Here is an 11411-nt window from a genome sequence, read left to right as displayed (position 1 = left end):
TATCATCTCTCTTTTTTTGGTATCATCTTTAATTTCTTTCATCAATCTCTTATAGTTTTCTGCATACAGGTCTTTTGTCTCCTTTGGTAGGTTTATTCCTAGGTATTTTATTCTTTTTGTTGCAGTGGTAAACGGGAGTGTTTCCTTAATTTCTCTTTCAGATTTTTCATCATTAGTGTATAGGAATGCAAGAGATTTCTGTGCATTAATTTTGTATCCTTCTGCTCTACCAAATTCAATGATTAGTTCCAGTAGTTTTCTGGTAGCATCTTTAGGATTATGTCTGTATAGTATCATGTCACCTGCAAACAGTGACAGCTTTACTTCTTCTTTTCCGATTTGGATTCCTTTTATTTCTTTTTCTTCTCTGATTGCTGCGGCTAAAACTTCCAAAACTATGTTGAAGAATAATGGTGAGAGTGGACAACCTTGTCTTGTTCCTGATCTTAGAGGAAATGGTTTCAGTTTTCCACCATTGAGAACGATGTTGGCTGTGGGTTTGTCATATATGGCCTTTATTATGCTGAGGTAAGTTCCCTCTATGCCTACTTTCTGCAGGGTTTTTATCATAAATGGGTGTTGAATTTTGTCAAAAGTTTTTCTGTATCCATTGAGATGATCATATGGTTTTTCTCCTTCAGTTTGTTAATATGGTTTATCACATTGATTGATTTGCATATATTGAAGAATCCTTGCATTCTTGGGATAAACCCCACTTGATCATAGTGTATCGTCCTTTTAATGTGCTGCTGGATTCTGTTTGCTAGTATTTTGTTCAGGATTTTTGCATCTATATTCATCAGTGATATTGGCCTGTAGTTTTCTTTTTTTGTGACATCTTTAGTTTTGGTATCAGGGTGATCGTGGCCTCGTAGAATGAGTTTGGGAGTGTTCCTCCCTCGGCTATATTTTGGAAGAGTTTGAGAGGAGAGGTGTTAGCTCTTCTCTAAATGTTTGACAGAATTCACTTGTGAAGCCATCTGGTCCTGGGCTTTTGTTTGTTGGAAGACTTTTAATCACAGTTTCAATTTCAGTGCTTGGGATTGATCTGTTTATATTTTCTCTTTCTTCCTGGTTCAGTCTTGGCAGGTTGTGCCTTTCTAAGAATTTGTCCATTTCTTCCAGGTTGTCCATTTTATTGGCATATAGTTGCTTGTAGTAATCTCTCATGATCCTTTGTATTTCTGCAGTGTCAGTTGTTACTTCTCCTTTTTTCACTTCTAATTCTATTGATTTGAGTCTTCTCCCTTTTTTTCTTGATGAGTCTGGCTAATGGTTTATCAATTTTGTTTATCTTCTCAGCCAGCTTTTAGTTTTATTGATCTTTGCTATCATTTCCTTCATTTCTTTTTCATTTATTTCTGATCTGATCTTTATGATTTCTTTCCTTCTGCTAACTTTGGGGGTCTTTTATTCTTCTTTCTCTAGTTCCTTTAGGTGTAAGGTTAGGTTGATTATTTGAGATTTTTCTTGTTCCTTGAGGTAGGATTGTATTGCTATAAACTTTCCTCTTAGAACTGCTTTTGCTGCATCCCATAGGTTTTGGATCATCCTGTTTTCGTTGTCATTTGTGTCTAGGTATTTTTTTGATTTCCTCTTTGATTTCTTCAGTGATCTCTTATTTAGTATTGTATTGTTTAGCCTCCGTGTGTTTGTAAGATTTTTTCCTGTAATTGATATTTAGTCTCATAGCATTGTGGTTGGAAAAGATATTTGATATGATTTCAATTTTCTTAAATTTACCAAGGCTTGATTTGTGCCCCAAGATATGATCTATCCTGGAGAATATTCCATGAGCACTTGAGAAGAAAGTGTATTCTGTTGTTTTTGGATGGAATGTCCTATAAATATCAATTAAGTCAATCTTGTTTAATGTGTCATTTAAAGCTCGTGTTTCCTTATTTATTTGTATTTTGGATGATCTGTCCATTGGTGAAAGTGGGGTGTTAAAGTCCCCTACTATTATTGTGTTATTGTCAATTTCCCCTTTTATGGCTGTTAGCATTTGCCTTATGTATTGAGGTGCTCCTATGTTGGGTGCATAGATATTTACAATTGTTATATCTTCCTCCTGGATTGATCCTTTGATCATTATGTAGTGTCCTTCTTTGTCTCTTGTAATAGCCTTTATTTTAAAGTCTATTTTGCCTGATATGAGAATTGCTACTCCAGCTTTCTTTTGATTTCCATTTGCATGGAATATCTTTTTCCATCCCCTCACTTTCAGTCTGTATGTGTCCCTAGATCTGAAGTGGGTCTCTTGTAGACAGCATATATACAGGTCTTGTTTTTGTATCCATTCAGCCAGTCTGTGTCTTTTGGTTGGAGCACTTAATCCATTTACATTTAAGGTAGCTATCGATATGTATGTTCCTATTACCATTTTCTTAATTGTTTTGGGTTTGTTATTGTAGGTCTTTTCCTTCTCTTGTGTTTCCTACCTAGAGAAATTCCTTTAGCATTTGTTATAGAGCTGGTTTGGTGGTGCTGAATTCTCTTAGCTTTTGCTTGTCTGTAAAGGTTTTAATTTCTCTGTCAAATCTGAATGAGATCCTTGCTGGGTAGAGTAACCTTGGTTGTAGGTTTTTCCCTTTCATCACTTTATATGTCCTGCCACTCCCTTCTGGCTTGCAGAGTTTCTGCTGAAAGATCAGCTGTTAACCTTATGGGGATTCCCTTGTGTGTTATTTGTTGTTTTTCCCTTGCTGCTTTTAATATTTTTTCTTTGTATTTAATTTTTCAGTTTGATTAATACGTGTCTTGGCATGGTTCTCCTTGGGTTTATCCTGTATGGGACTCTCTGTGCTTCCTGGACTTGATTGACTATTTCCTTCCCCGTATTAGGGAAGTTTTCAACTATAATCTCTTCAAATATCTTCTCAGTCCCTTTCTTTTTCTCTTCTTCTTCTGAGACCCCTATAATTCGAATGTCGGTGCATTTATTGTTGTCCCAGAGGTCTCTGAGACTGTCCTCAATTCTTTTCATTCTTTTTTCTTTATTCTGCTCTGCAGTAGTTATTTCCATTATTTTATCTTCCAGGTCACTTATCCGTTCTTCTGCCTCAGTTATTCTGCTATTGATTCCTTCTAGAGAATTTTTAATTTCATTTATTGTGTTATTCATCATAGTTTGTTTGCTCTTTAGCCTTTCTAGGTCCTTGTTAAATGCTTCTTGTATTTTCTCCATTCTATCTCTAAGATTTTAGATCATCTTTACTATCATTACTCTGAATTCTTTTTCAGGTAGACTGCCTATTTCCTATTCATTTGTTTGGTCTGGTGTTTTTTTTTAATCTTGTGCCTTCATCTGCCCTGTGTTTCTCTGTCTTCTCATTTTGCTTAACTTACTGCAGTTGGGGTCTCCTTTTTACAGGCTGCAGGTTCATAGTTCCCATTGTTTTTGGTGTCTGCCCCCAGTGGCTAAGGTTGGCTCAGTGGGTTGTGTAGGCTTCCTGTTGGAGGGGACTGGTGCCTGTGTTCTGGTGGATGAGGCTGGATCTTGTCTTTCTGGTGGGCAGGACCGTGTCCGGTGGTGTGTTTTGGGGGTGTCTGTGACCTTATTATGATTTTAGGCAGCCTCTGCTGATGGGTGGGGTTGTGTTTCTGTCTTGCTAGTTGTTTGGCATAGGTTGTCCTGCACTGTAGCTTGCTGGTCATTGAGTGGAGCTGGGTCTTAGTGTTGAGATGGAGATCTCTGGGAGAGCTTTCACCGTTTGATATTACTTGGAGCTGGGAGGTCTCTGGTGGACCAATGTCCTGAACTCGGCTCTCCCACCTCAGAGGCACAGGCCTGACACCCAGCTGGAGCACCAAGACCCTGTTAGCCACACAGCTCAGAAGAAAAGGGAGAAAAAAAAGAAAGAGTGAGAGAGAGAGAGGGAGAGAGAGAGAGGGAGGGAGAGAGGAAGAAAAAATGAAGTTATTAAAATAAAATTTTTTTTAATTATTAAAAATTTTGGGCTTCCCTGGTGGCACAGTGGTTGAGAGTCCACCTGCTGATGCAGGGGACACGGGTTTGTGCCCCAGTCCGGGAAGATCCCACATGCCACAGAGTGGCTGGGCCCGTGAGCCATGGCCACTGAGCCTGCGCATCCAGAGCCTGTGCTCCGCAACGGGAGAGGCCACAACATTGAGGGGCCCGCGTACCTCAAAAAAAAAAAAAGACAGAACCCTAGGACAAATGGTAAAAGCAAAGCTATACAGACAAAATCACACAAAGAAGCAAACACATACACACTCACAAAAAGAGAAAAAGGAAATATATGTATATATATATATATATAAAGGAATAGAGCAACCAAATTAATAAATCTATCAATAATAATAAAGTCTAAATACTAAACTAAGATACACATAAAACCAGAAACAAATTAGATGCAGAACGCAAACCCCAAGTCTACAGTTGCTCCCAAAGTCCACCTCCTCCATTTGGGATGATTTGTTGTCTGTTCAGGTATTCCATAGATGCAGGGTACATCATGTTGATTGTGGAGATTTAACCCGCTGCTCCTGAGGCTCCTGGGAGAAATTTCCCTTTCTCTTCTTTGTTCACGCAGCTCCCGGGGTTCAGCTTTGGATTTGGCCCCGCCTCTGCATGTAGGTCGCCGGTGGGCATCTGTTCTTTGCTCAGACAGGACGGGGCAGCTGATTCGGGGGCTCTGGCTCACTCAGGCCAGGGGGAGGGAGGGGTACGGATGCAAGGCGAGCCTGTGGCGGCAGAGGCCGGCGTGACGTTGCACCAGCCTGAGGCCCGCCGTGTGTTCTCCCGGGGGATTTGTCCCTGGATCACAGGACCCTGGCAGTGGCGGGCTGCACAGGCTCCCCGGAAGGGGGGTGTGGATAGTGACCTGTGCTCGCACACAGGCTTTTCGGTGGCGGCAGCAGCCTTAGCGTCTCATGTCTGTCTCTGGGGTCCGTGCTGTTAGCCGCGGCTCACGCCCGTCTCTGGAGCTCCTTTAAGCGGTGCTCTGAATCCTCTCTCCTCGTGCAGCCCGAAACAATGGTCTCTTGCCTCTTAGGCAGGTCCAGACCTTTTCCCGGACTCCCTCCCGGCTAGCTGTGGTGCACTAGCCCCCTTCAGGCTGTGTTCACACAGCCAACCCCAGTCTTATCCCTGGGATCTGACTTCCGAAGGCCGAGCCTCAGATCCCAGCCCCGCCCACCCCGGCGGGTGAGCAGACAAGCCTCTCGGGCTGGTGAGTGCTGGTCGGCACCGATCCTGTGCGGGAATCTCTCCGCTTTGCCCGCCGCACCCCTGTTGCTGTGCTCTCCTCCGCGGCTTCGAAGCTCCCCCCTCCGCCACCCACAGTCTCCGCCCGCGAAGGGGCTTCCTAGTGTGTGGAAACCTTTCCTCCTTCACGGCTCCCTCCCACTGGTGCAGGTCCCGTCCCTATTCTTTTGTCTCTGTTTTTTCTTTTTTCTTTTGCCCTACCCAGGTACCTGGGGAGTTTCTTTCCTTTTGGGAAGTCTGAGGTCTCCTGCCAGCATTCAGTAGGTGTTCTGTAGGAGTTGTTCCACACGTAGATGTGTTTCTGATGTATTTGTGGGGAGGAAGGTGATCTCCACATCTTACTCCTCCACCATCTTGAAGGCCCCTCTCAAGCTTTGTAATTTTTTGTAGTTTTGTGGAGTGTTTTTAAGGATGCAAGAAACTATTCACAATAGCCAAGACATGGAAGCAACCTGAGTATCCATAAACAGATGAATGGATAAAGAAGATGTGGTATGTACATTCCATGGAATACTAGTCAGCCATAAAAAAGAATGAAATATTGCCATTTGCAGCAACACTGATAGACCTAGAGATTATCATACTAAGTGAAGTAAGTCAGACAGAGAAAGACAAATATCACAGGACACCACTTATGTGTGGAATCTAGAAAATAATACAAATGAATTTATTTACAAAACAGAAACAGACTCACAGACATAGAAAACAAACTTATGGTTACCAAAGGGAAAAGACAGGGAGGGATAAATTAAGAGTATGGGATTAACAGATACACACTACTATGTATAAAATAAACAACCAGGATTTACTGTATAGCATGGGGAACTATATTCAATATCCTGTAATAACCTATAGTGGAAAAGAATACATATATATATACACATATATACATAACTGAATCACTTTGCTGTACACCTGAAACTAACACAGTATTGTAAATCAACTATACTTCAATTAAAAAGAAAAACATAATGTTTAAAGATGCAAGAAAACTAAGGCACTACTATCTATTTTTATTTTTAATAACTTTGTGATTAACAACGTAAGGGTAATTATTTTATGTAGCACTGTACTGTTTGTAAAAGAACTGCAATTAGTTTAGTCAACAAGTATGAAATGCATTATATTAGACGTTGAGAACACAGAGGTGAAATGTCTTTCCTGTCCTCAAATGGAGTGATGTTTGCACAGGTTTTGGGAACGAAGGGAGAACAAAATCAAGGCAAGGTTTCCTGAAGGATGGGAGACTTGAGGTGACTCAAAGGACCCACCAAGTGGAAAGTTAAAGGAGGGTGTTCTCGGAGGGGAGAGCTGTATGTGCAGCTCCAGGAACTAGAATAACTAAGGAAGGCAGGGCAGATATCCCCCCGGGAAAGGTGAAGAGCCTGAAATTCAGAATCTAGTAAGGGTGAGGTTCAAACTAGAATCCAGGTCTTTTGTCTCCTCTCTCCCTACTTTTTCCAATATGTCACATGTAACTTGGGGTGACTTAGTTAATCCCCAAATGACAAATCCAACGACGTTAGTAATCATTTCCCAAACAGTGACTCACTTCAAGCAATAACTAAACCCAAGTCCATCGGTAGAAGTTCCCTTGGAGAGCTATTTATGGAGGGATTTAACCTAAGGAGGAGAGTGATTTCTCTAATGTTTCACTGCCCGCTTCAGGTTTTGCTATACTGGTGCTTTTGAGTACACATCCTCATTTGCACTTTTGAATCAGTTCCATCTTAATATGGATATTTCTCCCAGGCGAGCCATCAGATCAGCAGAACAGGAACATTCTCTGCCAGCCGCTTTGCTGATATCAGAAGCCACAGTGCAGTTTCTTCAGGTGCAGCTCCTTCTGGCCACATTTTGGAGCCTGGATATAACAGAAAGGACTGAGGAGCAGGGAATGCCTCTGAGGATGGGAAAGGCCCTTCTGACAAAGGACACTTGACTGACCTGTTGCCTTTGCTGTGCTGACACTGTCTTCGGGGACCCAGAGCATTTCCATTACCTGGAGCCTGTGTGTCAGAATCAGCCTTCCTTTTTTTTTTTTTTTTTTTTTTGCGGTATGCGGGCCTCTCACTGTTGTAGCCTCTCCCGTTGCGGAGCACAGGCTCCGGACGCGCAGGCTCAGCGGCCATGGCTCACGGGCCCAGCCGCTCCGCAGCACGTGAGATCTTCCCGGACCGGGGCATGAACCCGTGTCCCCTGCATCGGCAGGCGGACTCTAAACCACTGCGCCACCAGGGAAGCCCCCTTCCTTTTTTTTTGTTGTTTTTTTTGGAGGTGTAATTGATATATACCATCATACTAGTTTCAGGTGTACAACACAATGATTTGAAATTTGTATATATATTGCAAAATGATCACCATATTAATCTAATTAACGTCTGTCATCTTATTTACAAAAATGGAAACAGTATGGACGTTCCTCAAATAATTAAAAATAGAACTTCCGTGTGATCCAGGAATTCCACTTCTGGGTATTTATCAGAAGAAAATGAAAACTAATTTAAAAAGATATATGTCCCCCCTATGTTGTATATTGTAAATGTCCTATATTGTAAATATGCAGCATTATTTACAATAGCCAAAACATGAAAACAACCTAAGTGTTCATCAATAGGTGAATGGATAAAGAAGATGTGATTATACACACACACACACACACACACACACACACACACACACTGGAATACTACTCAGCCATAAAAAGAAGAAAATCTTGCTGTTTGCAATGACTTGGATGGACCTTGATGGCATTATGCTAAGTGAAATAAGTCAGAGAAAAATACCATATGATCATTTATACGTAGAATCTAAAAAACAAAACCAAACAAACCTAACCCCATAGACACAGAGAACAGATTGGGGTTGTCAGAGGCAGGGGGTGGTGGAGTGTGGGTGAAAGGGTAAAAGGGGTCAAAAGGTACAAACTTGCAGTTATAAAATAAATAAGACATGGGATGTAATGTACAGCATGGTGACTATAGTTAATACTGTAATGCATGTTTGAAAGCTGCTGAAAGAGGAGATCTTAAAAGTTCTCATCACAAGAAAAAAAAATTTTTTGTAACGATGTATGGTGACAGATAAACTTTATCGCTTAACCCGGCCCTAGCTCTGGGTTGTCTCTCAAACCGTTGTGCTTGTCCAAGCAGCCTATTTTATTTTTAATAGCTCCTAGTAGCTGAGGGAGTGCTGACACCTGTCAGTGTCCCAGGGGAGAGGATTTCAATCAGCACCTGGATTAAGGCTGATTGGAAGCCAGACTCTCAGGCAGCAGCAATGATGATACACTAATAGGCCTCTTTCACAAAAAGGCTGAATTCCTGGGTCTGTTGGCCGTGAGGGTGGGAGGTATTTCAGATTCAGGTAAGCTGGGCCAAGGCAGAGGGAAAACACAAAGATGGCGTCCACCGGCCTCTGTTCCCTGAGCGGGTCCTTGAAGTGTGTCTGCCCCTCAGGCCACAGCTACTGGACAAGCAAATAGGCCTCTTTCAACAGAAAGACAGGGTAAGTTTCAATCTGCTGTCTGTGCTGCCTGGGGGTTCGGATGTCTGCCAACAACTGTTTCTCTGATTGTTACAATCCCGTGGGCCCAGGGAACTCAAGGCCCCCCTGGCCTCCAGAGCTAGGCAATGGAGGGGCGTCCCCTGGGCTACAGCTGTAAAAACTGGGTCACCAGATGTAAAACCCGGGGCACCGGCCGAGTGTAGCAGCTCCCCTCCAGGAGATCCCAGCTCTGGAAGGCAGCAGGGGAGGAGAGATGGCGCCCAGCTGGAGCCAGGTAGGGGGGAGTTGCAAGGATGGTGCCCACTGAAAAAATTTTTTTGATTTTTTAAAAAGAAAGATTTTGGGGCTTCCCTGGTGGCGCAGTGGTTGAGAGTCCGCCTGCCGATGCAGGGGACGCGGGTTCGTGCCGCGGTCCGGTAAGATCCCACATGCCGCAGAGCGGCTGGGCCCGTGAGCCATGGCCGCCGAGCCTGCGCGTCCGGAGCCTGTGCTCCGCAACGGGAGAGGCCGCAACAGTAAGAGGCCCGCGTACCGCAAAAAAAAAAAAAAAAAAAAAAAGAAATATTTTTTTAAAGATAAAAGAGATTTAAAAAAAGAAAAAGATAGTGCCTGCTGGCTTTAGCAAGGCAGAAGGAGCGCGGAAGGAAACCACAGGCCTCCGTCCGGACCAGCAGGCCGGGGCCCCTCAGTCCGATGCTTTAAAATTAGCAGATGAACCTCTTTCACCTCAAGGCTGGGCACTTTGCAAAGGCTGCCCTGCCCTGGGTCCTGGGTGCGCGAGTCCGTGTGAGCTCTTCTGGAGACGTTTCTCGGTTTGCCAGGGCCCCACGGGTCTTTGGAGCGTGAGCCGGTGGTTTTCAAAACTAGATGTTTCGGGGGCTCGTCTCGGGAGCAGGTCTTGAAAGGTGGCGTGCACAACGTGGGATTCAAGCCGTCTGCTCCTCAGGGAGCAGCTCTGGCTTTGGGGTCCGTTCCCATTGTGCCCATTGTGGGTTGGGGGCTTCATAACAAATTGGTGTTTCAGCCTTTCCTACCCACTTTAATGTGGTTTTTTTCTCATGTACCCAGTAGGAAGGAGTTGTTCTGCTAGTTTTTAGGGGTTTTTTTTTCAGAGAAAATTGTTCCCTATGTAGCTGTAGATTCAGCATGTCTGTGGGAGGAGGTGAATTCAGGATCTTTCTGTGTCCCCTCCTTGAACTGGAACCTTCGCCTTCCGTTTCTTAGTGGACTTGGTGTTAGCAGAAGGCAGCAGGGAATAGCTGGTGAAGAGCAGAGATACTGGAGTCCAGGAGTCCTGGAATCTCCCCTTTTGCCACTAACAAGCCGTGGGACCTGAGGCAAGCTACTTACCTAGTTAGGCCACTTTCTAACACGAGCCATTTCTCCTACCCTGTATGTTTTGAAAGCCTCAGTTGGATCTGTCACAATTAGAGAATGCTATTTGCCCTGGCTTTGATGTTAATTCAGAACCAGACCAAGTTCCACAACCATAATTCTAGCTGTTAAGCTTTAAAATAAATTTTGCTTAAATTGTGGCAAGAAAAACCACTTTGTTATTCTGACTTGAAACTCACTTCCTCCACTGGAGTTGCTTATGTTTATAACATGAAGTTTCCTAATTGGGCAACTATTCTAATATAGCAGAAGACTATAGCTAACTCGTTGGATTGTTGGGAGGATTATGAAGGCAGATTCAGTGATGAGCCTGTGATCAATTCCCAGTAACGTCCTCCCTATGATCAAATTAGTTCCGAATGTCTGACGGTATTCGTCAAACTTACGGATCCTTGTTCAGACCAAGTGGGGCTGGGTCAGTTACCCTTTCATAGGTCATCCTTTTAAAAATGCTTCTTCCTAGTTCCTGTTGAGAAAAATATTTTTAAGTATCCTTTGTTTTGATTCCACTAATGAATAGTTTCTTCCCTGGGAGAGTAAGTAGCCAATAGAGGCAAGAAAGACCATTTAAAAGAGATAAGAATCAACTCCTAATACTAGAATTTGGAGTGTAGGGCAGCACAGCCTTTTCCTAAAGGTAGTTTTGATGCTCTGGTCATTTGGGTAAGTTAGAGCAGTGCAGGTCAGTTGTGATGCTCGCAGTATAACATCAGGGGCACAGGAAAGGGTTTATGTTACAGGCTAATCCAGTTCATCTAGATCTCAGTGCGCCCACTGATTTGGGTGGAGTAGATGAACAGATTGCAGCCTGTCCTCAGAGTCTTACTTTGCACCAAGCGCCGGCAATAGGAAGGCTGCCCTGGCCTCTAGCCTGACTGTCACCCCCACTGGTGTGACAAAATGCTTCACTTTTCAGCCTCAGTATCCCTACCTATAAAATAAGATTGAGATCCTTCTAAGTTATATGTTCCAGGGTCATTGCCGAGAATTTTAAACAGACTGTCTAGTCTTTGTCAACTGCATTAGTAACTTGAGGTCTTTCTGTGTCGAGTGACTGGAAACATTTTTTCATCAATACAGATATTTTTTGCTTATGAAATATATGTATTTGCTCTTTTTGCTTATTTATTCTGCTTACTACAGCAAAAAAATGTTTTTGTAACATTTTTCATTTTGAAAATATTGAGTTTGGGAAAATATCTTAACTTTTTATTCATCTCCCTTGACATAGCTGATCAATTCTAGATTGCCTGTGGCAACACTCCCGGAGCAAATCTGC

Source organism: Lagenorhynchus albirostris, chromosome 9, assembly GCF_949774975.1.
Source record: "Lagenorhynchus albirostris chromosome 9, mLagAlb1.1, whole genome shotgun sequence".
NCBI lineage: Eukaryota > Metazoa > Chordata > Mammalia > Artiodactyla > Delphinidae > Lagenorhynchus > Lagenorhynchus albirostris.
The sequence above is the reverse complement of the archived record's forward strand: the minus strand, read 5'-3'. Positions refer to the sequence as shown.